Genomic DNA, 22,638 nt, shown 5'->3' on the forward strand with positions numbered 1-22,638 from the left:
CGGATGAAACCGCGCTCCAAATTATGATCTATGAACTCTTTGAGTTCCTGCAGTTCGTCCTCAGACATGGAATACAGCTTCCCTTTGGGCAGCGGCGCCCCCGGCAGCAGGTCAATTTTGCAGTCATATGGTCTGTGGGGGGGTAGCCTGTCTGCCTCCTTCTCGCAGAAAACCTCCAAAAATTCCGCGTACTTGTGGGGAACCGCTTGCAGCGTGCCTAGCTGCAGCTGTGACTCCTCTTCCCCTCCTTCCTGCCTGGGCACGATGCAGTGTTCAGCGCAAAAGGAAGAGCCGAAGGTCAGCTGTCTCTGGTACCAAGCCAGCGTCGGGCTGTGCTTGTCCAGCCAACTCATGCCCAATACAATGGGCGTGTCCGATAGTTGAGTGACATTGAAGCTGATGATTTCCCTGTGATTCCCAAGTCGCATCACCATTGGTGGCGTCTGCTTCACCACTTGCCCCCCTAGCAGCTCCCTGCCATCCACCGTGACAACCTGCAGGGGCAGCGTGGCAGGCAGCAACTGTATAGCGTGCCGGTCGACAAAGTCCTGCCCTATAAAGTCCGCATTGCTTCCGGAGTCAATGGTGATTGGCACGTCCATGGTGATTCCATTGGGCAGCTGGAGCGACGCGGTGAGCCTCACTACCGGTTTGGGCGGGAGGGGGTCCATGGGCTGTAAAATCTCTGGGGACTGCTTCACTGACACGTCTGGCTGGGCCCCAGTGCCTCTTCCTCCAACCAGACTCCGTCGTTTCCCTGCTGTGGTTGTCCTTGCTGCGTTGCTGCAGTTACCATTGCTGAGGCTGCAGTGTGCTTGTGGAGCCTCTGGGGACACTCTTTCGCCATATGCTGTGGATCATCGCAGATGTAACACTTCCTGTTCCCTCTAGGAGGCTTCGCTTTCACTGCTGCCGGTGCTAGGGCTCTGGCTGCTGACTGAGCCCTTGCACCTCCAACCTCCATAGGTTCCGCTCCTCCTCCTGGCGGAGGCATGGATTGCGCACGCGCTGCTTCTCTGGGAAGGAAGGAGGAGCCCCTCGCTGGTTCGCGCCCTCCACGCCCTTCGCCACTGCTCCACGGACGTCCTTCCAGCCGCACCCCCACCGCCAGCGCCCTCTGAACGATCTCCTGCGTGGTCCGGGGTCTCTCCCCCCTCGCAATTTCATCTTTAACCGAGCCGTGCAATCCCTCCCAAAACAGGTCTCTTACAGGAGCCGAATCTCTGTCCCATTCCAGAGCACTGACCAAAGCGAAAAAGCGGGCATGGTACTGCCTTACGCTGGCCCTCCCTTGCTTCAGTCCATGTATCTGCTGCCGAGCAAGATCCACGTCAATGCTTGACAAAAAGCACCCATCCATCGCTTTAATAAAGGCATCCGCATTTTGGAGCGCCGGATCCTTATCTCTCCACAAATTGCGCAGCCATGCTTTAGCATCTCCATGCAAATGGGACATGATGAATCCCACCTTCTCTTGCTCATCTCTAAAGTCTTTGTTCAGCAGTTGCAGTGCACACATTACATCTGCTCTAAAGTTGGGGTACTGTTGCAAATTCCCATCAAAGTGAGAGACCAGACCGCCTGTTCGTCTCCCCAACCCAATCCCCTCCGGTTTGGGTGTCAGTTGCCCTTGCTTCGTAAGCACTTCCAACCTGACCTGGAGATCCCTGTAGGCGGCAGCTGCGTCCTCCTCTCTCTTCCTGGATGCAAGAGCCTCGGCATTCAGGCGCGACACTGCTTCTCTGAGTTCCACTATCTGCTGTTCGGCCGTCATGTTGTCTGCCGTTCGTGAGCTCGCTAGTAGGCACCCGCTTTCTCTCCTCTCCGCGAGGCTGTAGATGCCCACAATTTAAGGGATGGAGCTTACTGTCAGAGTTGCTTCCAGATCCTAGCTCACAGAGGATCACGCTAGCCAGCGATCATTAAATAAAAGTCTTTATTGAGTTACAGTTTCCATTCTCAAGCTGCTGCGTGCAACCCTACGTCTAATGGTTAGATCGGCGAAGCTCCATCTGAGTCTCCGCCCCTTGTACACCAACTTAATAGCCTAGCCTTGCTCCACCTTTTCCGCCTGACTGTTCTTCTCTGGGTCCCTCTGCCCCCCGGGGTCTCTTCCTTCCGGGATTCCTCTGACGCTGACGCTGACCCCCCTGACTCTTCTCCCTCCTTTCGGCGGGCTTTAGGACCTGGCTCCCTTTCCGGGCTGCCTACTGCGCCACCTTCCTGTGCATTTGAACTTGGTGCGCGCGCCCAACCTTCCACCTTCCGTCTGACCGTTTCTTCGCTCCCCGATGGAGGTGTGGCCACTCCTGACTCGTGCCCTCCCCCCTGTTGTGAGCTGCCAGCGCTTGATCCCTGGCGCCCTTCCTCTTCCCTGCTCTCTGGCGGTGACGCTGGTCCCGATTTCCAACTGCTCCCCTCTGAGTCCCCTCTGGCTCTATCTTCCTGGGGTGTCCCCCTAGGCTCCCCCCTTGCCCTGGCCACTGGTGCTCCTTTCTGTGAATCTTCTGATTCACTGGCAAGACTCGGAGATCTCGGGTCGTCGTCATCACTCATCTTTTCTTCTGCCTCCTCCCCCTCGCTCTCTGTTTCCTCCCTTGCCCTTGCCTCTGCTCCTGAACCCCTGACAGGTAGTCTCTGTGATCTTTAAGAACAGGTGAAAAAAGCCCACTGCCAGACCTTTGCCAAATACACAGGACAGAAGTGAAATCAATTGAAGCAAAAGACTTCCGGGGTGGCGCCATCGGTAATGGCGGATTCCCTCTGATCTGGAGGGAACCGGCTCCACGGAAATCGGGTCTGCACCGCTACGGCACAGCGGGGACCCTTCAAAAATCACAGGCGGGTAAAACCTGTGACCGTGGGACTCGGCGGGCACCGTTTGCGCCCCCCCAATCGGCAAAGGAACCCGGCAACGGGCTGCGGAGCGGGGAAGTGGCGCTGTGCTGTGAGTCATCTGCTTCTTCCATGGAGTGAAGCCGCGCAGCTGTTACCGGAGAGCGCTGCCTTTTTCCTGGGACAATTTGGCTTTGAAACAACGATCCGTGAGTAGGTTAACTTTTGAATTAAAGGAACTTTACAAAATTTTTGAACAATTCGGTACCGAAGCGGAGAGGTATAAACAGGAAGTCTGCCTCCCGCTCTTGTAAACGGAGTAAAGCAATGAACTTGAAAGCGGAAGCTTTAAAAGACGTTGGAAAAGGATTATAATTCGAGCATCAAAACTGTGATTTCCCCCCCCCCCTTGATTGCAGGGGAGGAGGGGGGAGACGGTTTGAACGTTATTTCCCTGAAAAAAGAGAGGAAGAGGAGACAAAACCCACCGCTTAAAACCCTGGAACGGGTTCCCAGTGACAGTAAGAAGCCGTATTGGAAACTGCGCTGTTGATGAAAGTACTCTTTGACAGTTAACTCTGCATCTGAGATACAACTTTGATACAATATTTGTCAGGGGTTCAGGGACAGAGGCACAGGGTAGGCAGGAGATGGAGAGCGATGGGGATGAATCCCAGGACAGTGAGGAAGAGGATGACAATGACTCTAGAGATTCCATGAGTCTTTCCAGCGAATCAGAGGATTCCCAGAAGGGGGCGCCGGTGGTCAAGGCCAGGGGAGCCCCAGGGGGGACGTGTCAGGAGCAGGGGGCCAGCGGGGGATCCCAAAGTGGCAGCTGGGCGTCAGGACCAGCCTCCCCGCCAGAGTGCAGCAAAGGGGGTGGAGGTTCCAGTGTATCAGGGGAGGCGGCTCCGGCAGTAGAGAAAGGAGGGAGGTCGGAGCAAGCCACCCTCCCGGAAGGGGAGGGGAGTAGTGAAGGGAGTAGCGTAGCCGTCAAAAGGAAAGTTAGAGGTTGGGGGCACGCGCCAAGTTCAAATGTAGAGGCGCGCGGAAGTACAGGGAGCCCGGAGGAGGGGCCAGGTCCCAAAGCCCGCAGGAGGGGGCAAGAGCAGTCTGATTCCGCGTCGGAGGAATCCAGGAGGGGCGAAACCCCAGCGGGCAGAAAGACCCTGCGGAAAAGGAAAGAGAGAAAGAGGTGGAGCAGCGCAAGCCTCTTAAACTGGTGCAGGGGAGGGACGGATTCAGAGGGGACTTCAGCGGTCTAAGCCTAGCAGACGTAGGGCTGCGCGCCTCGGATCTGAAGCAAACAATGAACTGCAATAAACACTTTTGTATATAAGAAGAGATAGGCGTTGGTCTTTTGTGAGCTGAGACTTGAGGCAGCCCTGACAGTAAGTCCCCTCTCCTAAACCGCAAAAATTTTTTTTTGCAAAGCTCACGAAGTTTGGCAGACATGACTACTGAGGAGCAGATAACGACCCTGCAAAACGCAGTCGCTGAACTCTCCGTTGCAGTACGGGTCTCTCAGAAGACAGTTGCCGAAGCAGAAGCGCGATGCCAGGATCTGCAAGCCAGGTGGGATCAGGCGTGCAAACAGGGGTTCCCGGGGTCCAGATCAGAGGGAATCGGTCTTGGACGGAGGGGGGGCAATTTAGTAGCCCACTTCGATGGGAACCTGAAGCATTATCCCAATTTCAGAGCAGACGTCGTATACGCGCTGCATTTGCTTCGAAAAGACTTCAAAGATGAGGAGGAGAAAGTAGGCTTTATTGTGTCCCATTTGCATGGGGAAGCTAGAACCTGGTTACGCAATTTGTGGCGCGAAGATGGTCTTGCCCGCAGGGACTCTGACGAATTTATCAAAGCCATGGACGCTTGCTTCCAATCTACCGTTGACGTTGATGTGGCGCGCCAGGAGATGCATGGATTGCGGCAGGGCAAGGCTACAGTGCGTCAGTACCATTCTCGCTTTTTTGCATTGCTGAATGTGCTGCGATGGGAAAAGGACTCCCTGGCAATGAACTGCAATAAACACTTTTGTATGTAAGAAAAGAAAGGCGTTGGTCTTTTGTGAGCTGAGACTTGAGGCAGCTCTGACAATATTGCTGACAGGTATCTCCTGATTTTAAAGTAACAGACTGAGATAGAAATTGTTGTCTTTTTGGTGAATTGAGGGGCTAAAGGGAGAAGTTAATTACTTTAAGACATTTTTGACTGTTACTGTGTCCCCCTAGAGGAAGCTTGAATCTGTTACAACTGCAGCTGGCTTAAGGGAATTTTCCACTTCAATTTCCTAAGGGAATTTTCCACTTCAAAAGAACTTTGACTCTGATCGTGAGACTGACCTTGGGTTATATCTTGAGGGTTATGGCAGATGGGAAAGAGAAGATAGATTTGTTACAAGCAACGAGGTCTGGCAGAGTATTTCGCACAGACGGTGGGCTGCAAAGAAGGGCTTTGACATCTGGCCCTCCTGGTTTACCAACAGCAACCTCATCGGCACAACCTAAACCCAAAGGTATGGCAGCTGACGATGCCCTGGCTCAGGCACTAGGTAAAATTAATGAATCTTTGGAAAGAATAAGTAAACAAGTAGCCAAGGCATCGGGTAAAATTGATCAAAATACGACAAGTATTAATAATTTGGGACAGAAGGTAAATACTAATACAGAAATTATTCAGAAACTATTACAGGAATCCACTTCGACACGTAAGACAGCCGAAGAGGCTAAAGAAATTGCTACTGCTACAGCTACTGTGGTAGAAGAGAAGATACCACCGCTACATAAACAACTTGAAGACCACAAGTCAATTCTGTCTATGATCGAGTTGAAGGAGAAACAAGTGAATTTAAGGGTCAGGGCTGTACCTGAAGTGGAGAAAGACAATTTGATTGAATTTCTTATGCAGGAATTTGCAGACTTTTGGAACCCAGATTTGGGGAAGGACAGTTTCAAGATAGTGAGTGCTTTTAGGCTTGGAAAAGGAGGGAGAAAGAACAGGGTGAGAGACTGTTTGATCACCCTCCAAACAAAAGAGGAGAGAGATAAAATCTTGAGCCTGCATTTCCAGAAGACCTTGGAAATACAACAGTCAAAAGTGGAGATATTTAAGGATATTCTGAAACATCTTTTGGACCTTAGGTCCAATTATAAAGATTTGGTTACCCTGCTGAGAAGCAACGGAATCATTTTTAGGTGGGAATTCCCCCAAGGCCTATCCTTTAGCTATAAAGGAAAGAAGATAAAAATAAGATCAGAAGACGACAAAGATAAATTTTGGAGAGACCACGGAGAAGACCTGCAGAAGAAAGTTACAGGAGAGCTAAGAGCACTTGTAAGAGAAACTTACCTCCAGAACTAAAAGACCGCCTGAAAAAGGTGATACCACCGACAGAACAGGAACAGGCACTGGGTGCTGTTGGAGAAGAAGTAAAGTAGCTACATCATGGCTCTGCAACTACTAAGTTGGAATTGTAATGGCTTGAACTCCCCTCAGAAAAGGAGATCTGTGTTTCATTTATTAAAAAAGGAACAATTGGACTTGATTTGTCTACAAGAAACACATATAACAAGGTTACACAGGAAATTATTGATTAATAAAAGACTTGGTCAGGAGTTTATTTCATCGGACAAGGTTAAAAAAAGAGGGGTTGTGATTTATGCAAAGGACAGATTATCACCGAAATTTATTTTTAAAGATGACCAAGGAAGATTTGTGGCAATCGAAATTCAAACACAAGGAGAAAATTTTTTGATAGTAGGAATTTATGCACCAAATGAGGGGAAATCTGATTTTTTTAAGAAGTTGCATGAGACCCTGATGGACTATTTGGATTACAACATGATTTTGATGGGAGACATGAATGGAGTGGTATCTACACATATGGACAAGGCACAAAGACAGGTAGTCACTAAGGATGGTAGACTACCAAAAACTTTTTTTGAGATGACAGACAACTTGGACTTAGTTGATATTTGGAGAACAAGGAACCCCATGGCTAAAGAGGGAACCTTCTTTTCTGAAGCCAAAATGACATGGACAAGAATCGACCAAATATGGGTAACTAGAGGAATGGCACCAAAGACAAGAAAAGTGGAAATCTGCCCAAAAACCTGCTCCGACCATAATGCTGTCAAGATGGAAATGAAACTAACACCAACTGGCTCCTTTAGATGGAGGATGAATGACACCTTATTTAGAGATGAAGAAGTACTTAAGAAGGCCCAAAAAACCTTGAGAGACTATTTTGAGATAAATATGAACACCAATGTGGAAAAAAGAGTAATCTGGGACGCAAGCAAAGCGGTTATGAGAGGGTTCTTGATACAACAGAATGCATTAAAGAAGAGAATCCAAAATGAGAAGAAGGATAAAATATTGGAGAAAATAAAGGAAAGTGAAAAAAGATTGAGAACAAAACCAAAGTCTCAAGAGATTTTGAGAGAAATAAAGTTATATCAAGTGCAATATATGAAAATGATGAATCAGGAGATAGAATGGAAAATTAAACAAATGAGACAAAAGACATTCGAGTCGGCTAATAAATGTGGGAAATTGTTGGCTTGGCAAATGAAAAAAAGACAATAATTAAATACAGTTACAAATTTAGAAGTGGAAGGAAGGAATATACAGAACCCAGCTGAGATTAGAAATTGTTTCCAGAGGTACTTTAAACAACTATATACACAAGGGCCACTGAAAGAAACTGATGTAGATCGATTTTTGAAAACAAATGGATTACAAAAAATCTCTCAAGAAAATAAATTAATCTTGAACTATAAAATAACTGAACAGGAGATAGAAGGTGCCATTCAAAACATGCAATTGGGTAAATCTCCAGGACCGGATGGACTGACCTCTAGATATTACAGATCCTTGAAAGAATGGCTAGTACAACTGTCAGGGCTGCCTCAAGTCTCAGCTCACAAAAGACCAACGCCTTTCTTTTCTTATATACAAAAGTGTTTATTGCAGTTCATTGTTTGCTTCAGATCCGAGGCGCGCAGCCCTACGTCTGCTAGGCTTAGACCGCTGAAGTCCCTTCTGAATCTGTCCCTGCCCTGCACCAGTTTAAGAGGCTTGCGCTGCTCCACCTCTTTCTCTCTTTCCTTTTCCGCAGGGTCTTTCTGCCCGCTGGGGTTTCGCCCCTCCTGGATTCCTCCGACGCGGAATCAGACTGCTCTTGCCCCCTCCTGCGGGCTTTGGGACCTGGCCCCTCCTCCGGGCTCCCTGTACTTCCGCGCGCCTCTACATTTGAACTTGGCGCGCGCCCCCAACCTCTAACTTTCCTTTTGACAGCTACGCTACTCCCTTCACTACTCCCCTCCCCTTCCGGGAGGGTGGCTTGCTCCGACCTCCCTCCTTTCTCTACTGCCGGAGCCGCCTCCCCTGATACACTGGAACCTCCACCCCCTTCGCTGCACTCTGGCGGGGAGGTTGGTCCTGACGCCCAGCTGCCACTTTGGGATCCCCCGCTGGCCCCCTGCTCCTGACAAGTCCCCCCTGGGGCTCCCCTGGCCTTGACCACCGGCGCCCCCTTCTGGGAATCCTCTGATTCGCTGGAAAGACTCATGGAATCTCTAGAGTCATTGTCATCCTCTTCCTCGCTGTCCTGGGATTCATCCCCATCGCTCTCCATCTCCTGCCTACCCTGTGCCTCTGTCCCTGAACCCCTGACAACAACCTTTGAAAGAGGTCTGTAATGAAATAATGGAGGGGAAAAGGGCACCAGAGTCGTGGAAAGAAGCTTATATCACACTTGTACCGAAAACAGAGACTGAAAAGACGCAGCTTAAGAACTACCGCCCCATATCATTACTTAATGTGGATTACAAAATTTTTGCAGACATTTTGGCTAAGAGACTGAAAAAAGTGTTGATGGAAGAGATTCATAAAGACCAAGCGGGCTTTCTCCCGGGAAGACACTTGTCTGACAATTTGAGGAATATAATTGATATTTTGGAAAAACTAGAAGTGAACATAAATACTAAAGCAGTTTTTATATTTGTGGACGCGGAGAAAGCTTTTGACAACATTTCTTGGAGTTTTATGAAGAAGAACTTACAGGGTATGGTGGTAGGCCAAGGCTTTGAAAACGGTATAAGTGCAATTTATTCAGAACAAAAGGCTAAACTAATTGTAAATAATGTGGTGACGGAAGAATTTAAGATAGAAAAAGGGCACGACAAGGTTGCCCAATTTCCCCACTGCTTTTTATATCGGTCCTGGAGGTTTTGCTGAACATGATTAGAAGGGACCAGTTGGTTAAAGGTATACAGGTCGGAGCCAAACAGTACAAATTGGGAGCATTTGCAGATGACTTAGTACTGACGTTACAGGAGCCAGAATCTAGTACCAAAAGGGTTTTAGAACTGATTCAAGAATTTGGTCAAGTTGCAGGGTTTAAATTGAATAAGTTAAAAACTAAGGTTTTAGAGAAAAATTTAACACCAATGGAGAGAGAGAGGTTTCAGAATGAGACAGGTTTAACAGTGGTTAAGAAAGCTAAATACCTGGGGATTAACATGACAGCAAAAAATGGGAATTTATTTAAAGATAACTATGAAAAATGTTGGGTTGAAGTGAAAAAAGATTTAGAAATTTGGTCAAATTTGAAGCTTTCACTGCTGGGCCGTATTGCTGCGATAAAGATGAATGTTTGACAAGTGATGAAAAGATGGAATTGTTTTAACTGTTTTTTCTTTTTTGTATTTTGTATTTTTCCTTTTTATTGTTAACTTTCTTATTAATGTAATTTTTTTCTTTTGAAATTTTAATAAATATCATTTTAAAAAAAATGAAATCAATTGAATCATCTGAAGCAAACTTAACAATTATATAAGGCACACAAACTTGAAATAAATTATGTTGAGATCAGTGTGACATTTTGGAACCTGGGTGAAACTATCCTGAAATGGGCAAGTCAGCATAGGCAAACTAAGGCCCGGGGCCCAGATCCGGCCCAGTCACCTTCTAAATCTGGCCCCTGGACAGTCCGGGAATCAGCGTGTTTTTACATGAGTAGAATGTGCCCTTTTATTTAAAATGCATCTCTGGTTTATTTGTGGGGCATAGGACTTTGTTCATTTCTCCCCCCCAAAAAATTGGCCCCCCACAAGGTCTGAGGGACAGTGAACTGGCCCCCTGCTGAAAAAAATTGCTGACCCCTGGCATAGAGGGGGTGCGTGTGTGTGTTACATGGAATGGCTGATGTCCCGTCCTGCACACTTACTTGGGAGTAAGTCCCAAATTTATGGGTTCAGGATAAGGTCCAAAGCCCAGCAGTTGCCTTATTCCAATCTGATGCCTAATTCCTTGGAAGGACTTAACACTCCAGTGGTTCAGCAGCCTGCATTTATTTTAAGAAATACGTCATTCTCATAGTTTCTTCTTTTAAGAGGCTTAATCCGGAACCTAAAGTCACTGCAGTATTTGAAACAAAAAAACTATTAGAAGCATTTAGGAATTCTGCTGTCAAGATTATTTTCTCCTTCAAGGAGGAAGGAAGTTCTATGAATGTATTCACAACAATGGATTCTTGGTATTAAATAAAACCCCTTCAAAATTTATTTCATGCCACCATCTGCAATTCACTACGCTGGCGGGAGGGGCTCCATCCTGGGTGTTCACCTCAGGTACCAAATGTCTTAAGCTGGCTGTGGCCTCCCCGCCACTTCATGCCATCTCCCATGCACCCTGCCAAAGGAGGAGAAAAATCTATGCCAATCCAGGCTATTTGCCACAGAAAGGCCTTCATTTGGCACCTACACCAAAGCTAAACAGTTTGACAGTTTGCCTCAGAGAATTGTAGGCTTCAGAGATCCCTCAAGGGTCATCCAGCCCACCCTCTGCAATGCAGGAAGTACACCTTGATTACAACTGACTCCCAGCCACTGTTGCTCATGAGCACCAGAAGCAGGTGTTGTCCCCTTCCAACGAAAACCCACTGTTTTTGGAGGTCTCCTGACACACCTCAATGGGAGAGATGGAAGGGCCTCAAGGGTCATCTAGTCCAGGTTGGTCAAGGTTTTGAAAATGGTATAGGTGCAATTTATTCAGAACAAAAGGCTAAATTAATTGTGAACAATGTAGTGATGGAAGAATTTAAGATAGAGAAAGGAACATGACAAGGTTGCCCAATCTCTCCATTGCTTTTTATATCGGTCCTGGAAGTTCTTTTAAACATGATTAGGAGGGACCAAACAGTTAAAGGTATACAAGTTGGAGCTAAACAGTACAAACTGAAAGCATTTGCTGATGATCTGGTATTGACATTACAGGCCAGAATCTAGTACCAAAAGAGTACTGGAACTGATCCAAGAATTTGGACAAGTAGCGGGATTTAAGTTGAATAAGATGAAAACTAAAGTTTTAGAGAAAAATTTAACAGTGACGGAGAGAGAAAGGTTTCAGAAGGAGACAGGATTAACATTGGTTAAGAAAGTGAAATACCTAGGGGTTAACATGACTGCTAAGAATGTGAATCTGTTTAAGGATAACTATGAAAAATGGTGGACGGAAGTGAAAAAGGATCTAGAAATATGGTCAAATCTGAAGTTATCATTGCTAGGCCAAATTGCTGCGATAAAGATGAATGTATTGCCAAGGATGTTGTTTTTGTTTCAAACATTGCAAATATTAGATAAAATGGAGTGTTTCAAGAAGTGGCAGAGAGATATCTCTAGATTTGTCTGGCAGGGCAAGAAACCTCGTATAAAATTTAAGATATTAACTGACGCTAAGGAAAGAGGTGGATTTGCCCTGCCAGACTTAAAACTTTATTATGAATCAGCCACTTTTTGCTGGCTGAGAGAATGGATGCTTCTTGAGAACACTGATGTGTTGGACTTAGAAGGCTTTAATAATGTTTTTGGGTGGCATGCATATCTGTGGTATGATAAGGTCAAAGCACATAAAGCGTTTAAAAATCATATTGTCAGAAAAACACTGTTTAATGTTTGGATAAGATATAAGGATTTGCCTGAGAATAAAACCCCAAGGGACTTCCGGGGTGGCGCCACCGGTAATGGCGGATTCCCTCTGACTCCGAGGGGACCGGCTCTGCGGGAATCGGGTCTGCACCGCTACGGCGAAGCGGGGACCTTTCAAAAATCACAGGCGGGTGAAGCCTGTGACCGTGGGACTCGGCGGGCACCTTTCGCGCCCCCCCAACTTGCAAAGGAGCCCGACTACGGGTTCCGGAGTGAAGCGGTGAAGCGGCGCGGTGCTGTGAGTCAACTGCTTCTTCCGTGGAGCGAAGCCGCACAGCCGTTACCGGAGAGCGCTACCTTTTTCCTGTAACAATTTGGCTACAAAACAACGATCCGTGAGTAGGTTAATTTGGGAAATAAAGGAGGGAAAAAAGATAATTGGATACCGAAGCGGAGAGGCATAAACAGGAAGTCTGCCTTCCGTTCTTTGTAAATAGAGGAAAGCAATGAACTTGTAAGCTAAAACCTTGAAAGACGCTTGAAAAAGACTATAATTCTATCATCTAAAACAAGCGATTTCCCCCCTTGACTGCAGGAGAGGAGGGGGGAAAGGTCTGAACTGTATTTTCCTGTAAAAAGAGAGAAAAGGAAGCTAAGAATCCACCGCTTAAACCTGGGAACGGACTGCCAATGAAAAATAGAATGCCGTACTGTGAAATGCGCTGTTGGTGAAAGTACTTTTTGACAGCTAACTCCGCAAGTCTGATACAAGTGAGATACAATATTTCTGGCTGGCTTCCCTTGGTTTCAAAGTAACTGGAAAATAACTGAAATTAAAACTGTCGTCTATTTTGTGAGCTGGGGGATTAAAAGAAAAAGGACATTTATTTTAAAGTAACAACTGTTGCCTGTTACTGTGTTCCCCTAGAGGAAGTTTGAGATTGTTACAATAACAACTGGGCCAGGGGAATTTTCCACTTCATAACAAACTCTGATCGTGGGACTGACCTTGAGTATTATCTAGACTGTTATGGCAAATGGAAAAGAGAAAATAGATTTGCTTCAGGAAAAAGCAACGAGGTCTGGTAGACTGTTTCGCACAGACGTTGGGCTGCAGCAAAGAGCATCAACATCTGGCCCTCCTGGTTTACCAACAGGAGCTGCATTGGTACAATCTAAACCCAAAGGAATGGCATCCGAAGATGTTTTAGCTCAGGCACTTGGCAAAATTAATGGATTACAAAATCTTTGCAGACATTTTGGCTAAAAGACTAAAAAGAGTGCTAGGGGAAGAGATACATAAAGACCAAGCAGGCTTTCTCCTGGGTAGACATCTATCTGATAATGTGAGAAACATAATCAATATTTTAGAAAAATTACAAGTGAACATAAATACTAAGGCAGTTTTGATATTTGTGGACGCAGAGAAAGCTTTTGAGAACATTTCTTGGAGTTTTTTGAAGAAGAACCTACAGGGGATGGGGGTAGGCCAAGGTTTTGAAAACGGTATAAGTGCAATTTATTCAGAACAAAAGACTAAATTAATTGTAAATAACGTTGTCAGGGGTTCAGGAGCAGAGGCAAGGGCAAGGGAGGAAACAGAGAGCGAGGGAGAGGAGGCAGAAGAAAAGATGAGTGATGACGACGACCCGAGATCTCCGAGTCTTTCCAGTGAATCAGAAGATTCACAGAAAGGAGCACCAGTGGCCAGGGCAAGGGGGGAGCCTAGGGGGACACCCCAGGAAGATAGAGCCAGAGGGGACTCAGAGGGGAGCAGTTGGAAATCAGGACCAGCGTCACCGCCAGAGAGCAGGGAAGAGGAAGGGCGCCAGGGATCAAGCGCTGGCAGCTCACAACAGGGGGGAGGGCACGAGTCAGGAGTGGCCACACCTCCATCGGGGAGCGAAGAAACGGTCAGACGGAAGGTGGAAGGTTGGGCGCGCGTGCCAAGTTCAAATGCACAGGAAGGTGGCGCAGTAGGCAGCCCGGAAAGGGAGCCAGGTCCTAAAGCCCGCCGAAAGGAGGGAGAAGAGTCAGGGGGGTCAGCGTCAGCGTCAGAGGAATCCCGGAAGGAAGAGACCCCGGGGGGCAGAGGGACCCAGAGAAGAACAGTCAGGCGGAAAAGGTGGAGCAAGGCTAGGATATTAAGTTGGTGTACAAGGGGCGGAGACTCAGATGGAGCTTCGCCGATCTAACCATGAGACGTAGAGTTGCACGCAGCAGCTTGAGAATGGAAACTGTAACTCAATAAAGACTTTTATTTAATGATCGCTGGCTAGCGTGATCCTCTGTGAGCTAGGATCTGGAAGCAGCTCTGACAAACGTGGTGATGGAAGAATTTAAGATAGAAAAAGGGACACGACAAGGTTGCCCAATCTCCCCATTGCTTTTTATATCGGTCCTGGAGGTTCTGCTGAATATGATTAGAAGGGACCAGTTGGTTAAAGGTATACAAGTCGGAGCCAAACAGTACAAATTGAGAGCATTTGCAGATGACTTAGTATTGACATTACAGGAGCCAGAATCTAGTACTAAAATGGTTTTGGAACTGATTCAAGAATTTGGTCAGGTTGCAGGATTTAAACTGAATAAGTTAAAAACAAAGGTTTTAGAGAAAAATTTAACTGTGATGGAGAAAGAGAGGTTTCAGAATGAGACAGGTTTAACAGTGGTTAAGAAAGTGAAATACCTGGGGATTAACATGACAGCTAAAAATGGGAATCTATTTAAAGACAATTATGAAAAATGTTGGACTGAAGTGAAAAAAGACTTAGAAATCTAGTCAAATTTAAAGCTTTCACTGCTAGGCCGTATTGCTGCTATAAAAATGAATGTATTGCCTAGAATGTTGTTTCTGTTTCAAACATTGCAAATTTTGGACAAAATGGACTGTTTCAAGAAGTGGCAGAGAGATATCTCTAGATTTGTCTGGCAGGGCAAGAAGCCTAGAATAAAATTTAAAATACTAACAGATGCAAAGGAAAGAGGTGGATTTGCCCTGCCAGACCTTAAACTTTATTATGAATGAGCAGCTTTTTGCTAGTTGAAAGAATGGCTGCTTCTTGAAAACACTGACATTTTGGATTTAGAAGGTTTTAATAATGTATTTGGATGGCATGCATACTTGTGGTATGATAAGGTCAAAGCACATAAAGCATTTAAAAACCATATTGTCAGGAAAGCATTGTTTAATGTCTGGATAAGATATAAGGACCTACTGGAAAATAAAACCCCAAGGTGGCTGTCACCGATGGAAGCGAAGGCTCAGAAAAAGCTCAATATGGAGGTCAAATGGCCGAAATATTGGGAAATTTTGGAACAAGATGGAGATAGACTGAAATTGCAGAGTTTTGAGAAATTAAAAAACAAAGTGCGAGACTGGCTTCATTATTATCAGATAATGGAGGCATACAATTTGGACAAGAAAATTGGCTTCCAGGTGCAAAAATCAAAATTAGAAACAGAACTGTTAGAACCCAAAACTAAGATTTTGTCAAAGATGTATAACTTGCTGTTGAAATGGAATACACAGGATGAAACGGTGAAATCTGCTATGATTAAATGGGCACAAGATGTTGGACATAACATAATGATGGCTGACTGGGAACAGTTATGGACCACAGGTATGAAGTTCACGGCATGTAATGCCTTAAGAGAGAATATTATGAAAATGATATACAGGTGGTACATGACACCAGTCAAGCTTGCCAAAATCTACTATTTGCCCGACAATAAATGTTGGAAATGTAAAGAAACTGAAGGTACATTCTTTCACCTTTGGTGGACGTGCCCAAGGATTAAGGCTTTCTGGGAGATGATTTATAATGAAATGAAAAGGTTATTTAAATATACCTTTCTGAAGAAACCAGAGGCCTTTCTCCTGGGCATGGTCGGCCAAATGGTGCCAAAGAAGGACAGAACTTTCTTTATGTATGCTACAACAGCAGCAAGAATACTTACTGCAAAGTATTGGAAGACACAAAATCTACCCACTCTGGAAGAATGGCAGATGAAGGTGATGGACTACATGGAACTGGCGGAAATGACTGGCAGAATCCGAGACCAGGGTGAAGAGTCGGTGGAAGAAGATTGGAAGAAATTTAAAGACTACTTACAGAAATATTGTAAAATTAATGGATGTTAGAATGATGTCAGAATGAAGTTAAGTGGTTTTAGCAGCAATGTCATAAAGGTATATGCAAAAATGGATGGTTAATAGGTGAGAATCTAAAGCTATAATATATTAAGTTAAAGGACTAAGATAAAAACAAAGAGGGAAAGGAATTGCTGAATTAACCAACTGAACTGGAATACAAAAAAGGGAGGTGAGAGGAGGTCAGGGAAGCAAGGAAATGAAATGTAAGATACGGAAGGATTAATTTGTTTTTAAGTGTTTTTTCTAAAAAAAATTCTATACTTTGTATTTTATATGTTTTTTCTCTTTTTTTCTATATTTTCCCTTGTCTCTTTTATTTTTAACTATGTAATTTTTTGTTTCTGAAATTTTAATAAATATCTTTAAAAAAAAAAAAAAAAGAGAATAAAACCCCAAGGTGGCTGTCACCAATGGAAGCGAAGGCTCAGAAAAAGCTCAATATGGAGGCTAAATGGCCGAAATATTGGGAAATTTTGGAACAAGAGGGAGACAGATTAAAACTGCAGAGTTTTGAAAAATTAAAAAATAGAGTGCGAGATTGGCTTCATTATTATCAGATAATGGAGGCATATAATTTGGATAAAAAAATTGGCTTCCAGGTGGAAAAATCAAAATTGGAAACAGAACTGTTAGACTCCAAAACTAAGAATTTGTCAAGAATGTATAATTTGCTGTTGAAATGGAATACTCAGGATGAAACGGTGAAATCTGTTATGATTAAATGGGCACAAGATGTTGGACATAACATAATGATGGCTGACTGGGAACAGTTATGGACCACAGGTATGAAGTTCACGGCATGTAATGCCTTAAGAGAGAATATAATGAAAATGATATACAGGTGGTACATGACACCAGTCAAGCTTGCGAAAATTTATCACTTGCCCGATAATAAATGCTGGAAATGTAAAGAGACGGAAGGTACATTCTTTCACCTTTGGTGGACATGCCCAAGGATTAAGGCTTTCTGGGAGATGATCTATAACGAAATGAAAAAGGTATTTAAATATACCTTTCTGAAGAAACCAGAGGCCTTTCTCCTGGGCATGGTTGGCCAATTGGTGCCAAAGAAGGACAGAACTTTCTTTATGTATGCCACAACAACAGCAAGAATACTTATTGCAAAGTATTGGAAGACACAAGATCTACCCACTCTGGAAGAATGGCAGATGAAGATGATAGACTATATGGAACTGGCGGAAATGACTGGCAGAATCCGAGACCAGGGAGAAGAGTCGGTGGAGGAAGATTGGAAGAAATTTAAAGACTATTTACAGAAACATTGTAAAATTAATGTTAGAATGATGTTGGAATGAATCTATGTGATTTTAGCAAAAATGTATCAAAGATTTAAGAAAAATAGACTGTTAATTGGTGAAAAGAGGGAAAGTAAATTTATATTAAGATCAAGATAAATTTTCAGGATAAAAATTTTGAAGAGAGGGAAAGGATTTGCTGAAATGGATAATTGACTTAGAATACAAAAAAGGTAGGTGTGAGGAGGTCAGGGAAACAAGCAAATGAAAGATAAGTTATTGGAAGGCTCGATTTGGTTTTTTTGTTTTTGTTTTTAATTGTTTCTATTTTTCTGTTTTTTTATTGTGATGTGTTGTTTTGCTATTGTTTAATTTGGTGTTTTTTCTTTTGCCTTTTTGTAAACTTAATAAAAAAAAGGGTCATCTAGTCCAACCTGCTGCTCAGAGGCATAATCCCCAGGACTTTGGGAACTGAGAGAGGGAAGAGAGAGAGGGACGGGATTCGCAGCCCCTGTCTCCCTTCGCCCCCCGGCTCACCCCAGCTCAGCAGGGCACCCCACAGCACCCACAGGCGCGCCATCCTCCCAGCAGCGCCCAGCAGGACTTCGCCCCCAACTTACCTGCGCGCTGGCAGGGCGAGGTGGGCCAAAGGCTGGAGGGGCAAAGGTAGAAAGCAGGACTTTGGCCGCTGCACCCCAAAAGACAGCTGGGGGGTCAGGAGCCCACCTCGTGGGGCTACCCTGGCCTCCCAGGTGCCTCTTCTGCTCTGGCGGAGCCTCCTGGGCCAGTCTACCTGGGCTGCTCCTGAGGGAGCTTGGAAGCAGCACTCAGGGACACGTTGCGAGGAGGAGGAGAATAAGGAGAATGCTAATAATGAGGATTATCATCATTATTATTAATAATAATAATAATAATAATAATGAGAAACCTTAATTATAAGGTTATAAAATATTATATATATAATATGATATAATTATGTAATATATATAATATAATAACAGCAAGAATATTAATATAATAATATAATATAATAAGAATAACAAGGAGAAACCAGGCCCCTCAGGCACTGTTGGGACTCCTCCCTGAGGGGATTTGGGGGGCCCCTCCGGCCTTCCTTCTCCGCAGGGACCCCCAACGAGGCGCCCACCTCACGAGGGAGACCAGCGGCACCCAACGGCCAGGCTAGGTCCCACTGCCCTCAACCAAAATGGTGGCGGTGGCGCGTCTTCTGCCCTTTCTCCCCACCTCCGGTCCGTTTCCTTCTTTCCAGTCATGTCCCCTCTAGGACCCCCTCGCTCGATGCACGCGTCCAGCAGCCGCAGCAACAATAAAAATCTCGGCAGCAATAGGTCGGCCTCTGGGCCAATCACAGGTCGGGTTGTGGGCGGGGCCAGCCATTTGGCGCTTTTTCTGCTCTGCGTTTCCCACGCCCTTTACGTGAAGAAAGCTTGTAAGTTTTGTCATGTTTTTAATACTGTATTCTGTTGGGAGCCACCCACAGTGGGTGGGAAATAATTATCATCATTGATTTTTAAATTATTATTATTATTACTATTAGAAAAGGCTTAGGGAAGTTTGTAATTATTATGTTTTGTCGTGTTTTTAATATTCTGTTGGGAGTGGCTGGGGAAGGATAATAAATTATGATTATCTTTAATTTTTAAATTGTTATCATTATTATTATAATTGTTATTATAAAAGGGTTAGGGAAGTTTGTAGTATATTATGTTTTATCATTTTTTTAAATATTCTGTTGGTGGCTGGGAAGTAGTAATAAATTATTATGATGATTAAATGTTAAATTATTACTATTTTAATAAAGCACACCCACTCAAGTGGGACACGGCCTCTTCCCCCCTAAACCTTAACAGTTTAATATTTTTATTTATTTGAATTGGGGCGGGGAAGCTCCCCTTGGCTACAGCAACTCCGGAGTAACTGGCTGTGAGTTCAGAGCTCCATTGCTTTCCCCCTCAGGCCGCCTTTAATGTATTGAAAACTGTATCTGAACAATGTACAATGTATTGTTCAGATGAGCCACTGCTTTAAGCAGTGCTTTTGTAACCAGGTAATTCCTGAAGATCCCAATTCCTTCACTTATTATTAAATGCAATCACCTTGTGGTTCATTCGCGTAAGGGACTCCTGCATATTCCTGCCTTGTAGCGGGTTGGACTGAAAGACCCTTGGGGTCCCTTCCAGCTATATGCAGCATTAAAGACATTTCTTCCAGTTAGTCCTATGATGGCTCATAGGGAAGGGAGGCTCCTTTCCCACTTTATTATTTCTTCCACTGCAATCTGTGCTTGACATATTATATGCCTGCTTTTACATGGACCCCCTCTTTCCCTTCTTGTGAAAATAATCGACCCTACTGATATTTCTTAGGTCTGTATGGGCTCTGCTGAATTCCTGCTATGAAGAGGAGGAGGAGGAAGCTTCGTCTGATGAAGAAAAGTCAGCTGCAGGCATGAAGGTAAAAGGGGAAAAAATAGAAATATAAATTAACATATAACACTTAAGAACATTTTTAAACAACCCCACTCCTGATATATCTCACCCACCCAAGTGGGGCTTGGCCTCATCCCCCCTAACCATCACAGTACAGTACAGTAAAAATACAGTAAAGTATTTTTATTTATTTGATTGGGGTAGGGCAGCACCTCCTGGCTTCACCCATGTTGGTGTGGTTTGTCTCCTTTTTTCTGTTCTTGTTAGGCTATCTAAAGGTGACAAAGCAATGTGTTGAAAACTTAATTTATTCAGATGAACCATTGCTTTAACCAGGTAATTACTCAAGGCACCGATTCTTTCACCTATTGATTTATCCACATAATCTAAGCAGAGATTAATTAGTTTCCAAAATTGGTACATTTGCACGTTACATCTTAAGATAAATGTTTTGGAAAAGGCATAAATTTAAAAAGATAATTAATTTGCAAGCAAATACTTGATTGCCCAGTGAATTAGATAGGCAGTGAGCTGGCTGATTTGTCTAATGGAGCATCCAAAAACCCAGTTTGGGTCTATAAGACCCAGTTTGCCCCCTCCCCCCAGCCTTAATGGCAACCCTCCATTGCTTTCTGTTTGATTTTTTTAACAGATACTCTGAACTGAACACCACAAGAATAAATGGGGATCAGCCCCTGCTGTAGTGGCCAGCACTAAAAGCCATTTGAGTAATTCAGATTAATAAAGTAGGAATAATTAATATTTACAAACCAGCAACTTCACACCAGTTTTGGATACTTGCAGCAGCTTGCAATGTTAAGAGAGGTGCTCTAAAGAAAAGCACTTTCTACATTTATGAGCCTTCAGAGTAGGCTCATGGTTTTTCCTTTGCCTGGAGGTATAAATGTTGTTAGCATATGTGCAATCACCCCAAGAACTTCAGGCCTGCTTCTAACTATCAAAATGCTCCTGGAGAGGCTGTAAGCAGCAATTCCTCTGTTATCAGTCAGCAAAAGGGGATGGAAAGGTGTGCTTCATGGCGTAACTTAACTTGCAGCTGCAGGAGAAGTGTGGATCCCTCAGCCATACGTAAATAGCCTTCAAAGTGCCATTTAAGAGTGCAACAGCTAGGTGTGCTGTGGACACAAAGGTTGTGATGTTGATTCCCGTAAGGGACATCTTCAAATTCCTGCCTTGTAGCAGGTTGGACTGGATGACCCTTGGGGACCCTTCCTGATATATACTCACCCACTCACCCACCATCATATGATTCTTTGGAAAGTGCTTCAGAAAGAATAAAGAGAAATAGCATTCCTTTAAGTTAGTTGTAATTGTTGGCATGCAGAGGGTTACAAGACCAGCTGGCTAGCCCCAGCTGGATCGTCTCCTTCCAGCTGTCACGCTGCGAAGACCCATCTGCAAACTATATCAGTCGAGTGAACTGCGCATACAGAATAGACGTGAGGCTTGTGGAAGCGTACTACAACTATGGATTTATTAATCAAAAATCAGGAAAAAGAAACATGTCATCTCTCTCCTTGTCTGGTCAGAGAGACAGAGAGAAGCAAAAGGTATACAGTGGTACCTCGGGTTACAGACGATTCAGGTTACAGACTCCACCAACTCAGAAATAGTACTTCAGGTTAAGAACTTTGCTTCAGGATGAGAACAAAAATCGTGGTCCGGCGGCACGGCAGCAGCAGGAGGCCCCATTAGCTAAAGTGGTACCTCAGGTTAAGAACAATTTCAGGTTAAGAACGGACCTCCAGAACGAATTAAGTTCTTAACCTGAGGTACCACTGTACACACAATGGAAGTTCTCAGCAAGCTTTGCTGGTATGTAAACAGACATGTGACATGCAACAGTTCCATGTCTGTAACTAAAGGTGGAATGGAATTTTCCAACAGTAGACAGCCTCACTTCGTGTGAGCTACCTTATTATTCATTGTACATTAATTTGAGCTTGGGAGTTCCTCTGCCTGTTTTTACACGGACCCCCTCTTTCAGTTCTGAAAAAAATCCACCCCACTGATATTTCTCAGGTCTCTATGGGCTCTGCTGAATTCCTGATCTAAAAAGGGGAAGGAGAAGAAGAAGAAAATTAAGGAGGAGGAGGAGGAGGAGGAGGAGGAGGAGGAGTTTGGATTTGATATCCCGCCTTTCACTCCCCTTCAGGAGTCTCAAAGCGGCTAACAATCTCCTTTCCCTTCCTCCCCCACAACAAACACTCTGTGGGGTGAGTGGGGCTGAGAGACTTCAAAGAAGTATGACTGGTCCCAAGGTCACCCAGCAGCTGCATGTGAAGGAGCGGAGACACCCGGTTCCCCAGATTACGTGACTACCACTCTTAACCACTACACCACACTGGCTCTCAAGAAGGGGAAGACTCGCCTGTCGGAGAAAGGGAGAATAAGGGCGAGAGGGGGAAAGTGAATCTTTTGAGAGAAGATGCCAATGCCCCCCAAAACTCCTTTAAGTTGATTTTTTAGACATCTGATTTGCCCATCAGCTTGGCAGCCAAAGAAAAGAAAAGAAGAAAGTGGCAGAGGTAGCTCCCAGACATCTCCATGCAGTTGGAAAAGGTGGGTTGCCTGTATGGGCTCTGCTTTATTCTTTAATGTTGAATGCTACATCTGCCTAAATCCACTTCCATCCCCTGGAAGGAGTAAAGGGAATGGTGGGAAATACCTAGCTATTTCTCTAAATTGGTAAGACCGCACAGTCCCTACATTTCCACAAGGTCTGGTCGTTTCCAAAGGTGTAGCCTGCCTTCTGTAAAGGTGGATTTCAGGTCAAACAGCTGGTTGAAAAGTTTTTTTTTTATCCTCACATGAGTAACCCTGGCAACCTCCCAGATAACAGTGTCTGTTCCTCAATGGTCAGGATCAGGGTCAAGAGTCAAGGGTGAAAGGGCTAGGGTTTAGGGCTAGGGTCAGGGTTGGGGTCAGGTGGGGTTAGGGTTGGGGTTAGGGTTTTAGGGTTAGGGTTTTAGGGTTAGGGTCAGGGT

At 44.8% G+C, this 22,638-nt stretch overlaps 1 long non-coding RNA gene across 1 annotated transcript in view; it reads right to left on the reverse strand.

Annotated features, from left to right (window-relative positions):
- The window catches only part of LOC308485477, a 31,639-nt gene extending 13,042 nt beyond the window's left edge, over positions 1 to 18,597 (reverse strand). Inside the window, exons 1-2 of the long non-coding RNA XR_013990550.1 lie at positions 18,328 to 18,597; positions 10,070 to 10,260 (exon numbers count right to left, since the gene is read on the reverse strand). This is a non-coding gene — a long non-coding RNA (uncharacterized lncRNA). The remainder of the gene's footprint in view (positions 1 to 10,069; positions 10,261 to 18,327) is intronic.
- Between the last annotated feature and the right edge of the window lie 4,041 nt (positions 18,598 to 22,638).

Source organism: Podarcis pityusensis (genome assembly GCF_964106645.2).
Source record: "Podarcis pityusensis genome assembly, chromosome: 9".
Taxonomy (NCBI): Eukaryota; Metazoa; Chordata; class Lepidosauria; order Squamata; family Lacertidae; genus Podarcis; species Podarcis pityusensis.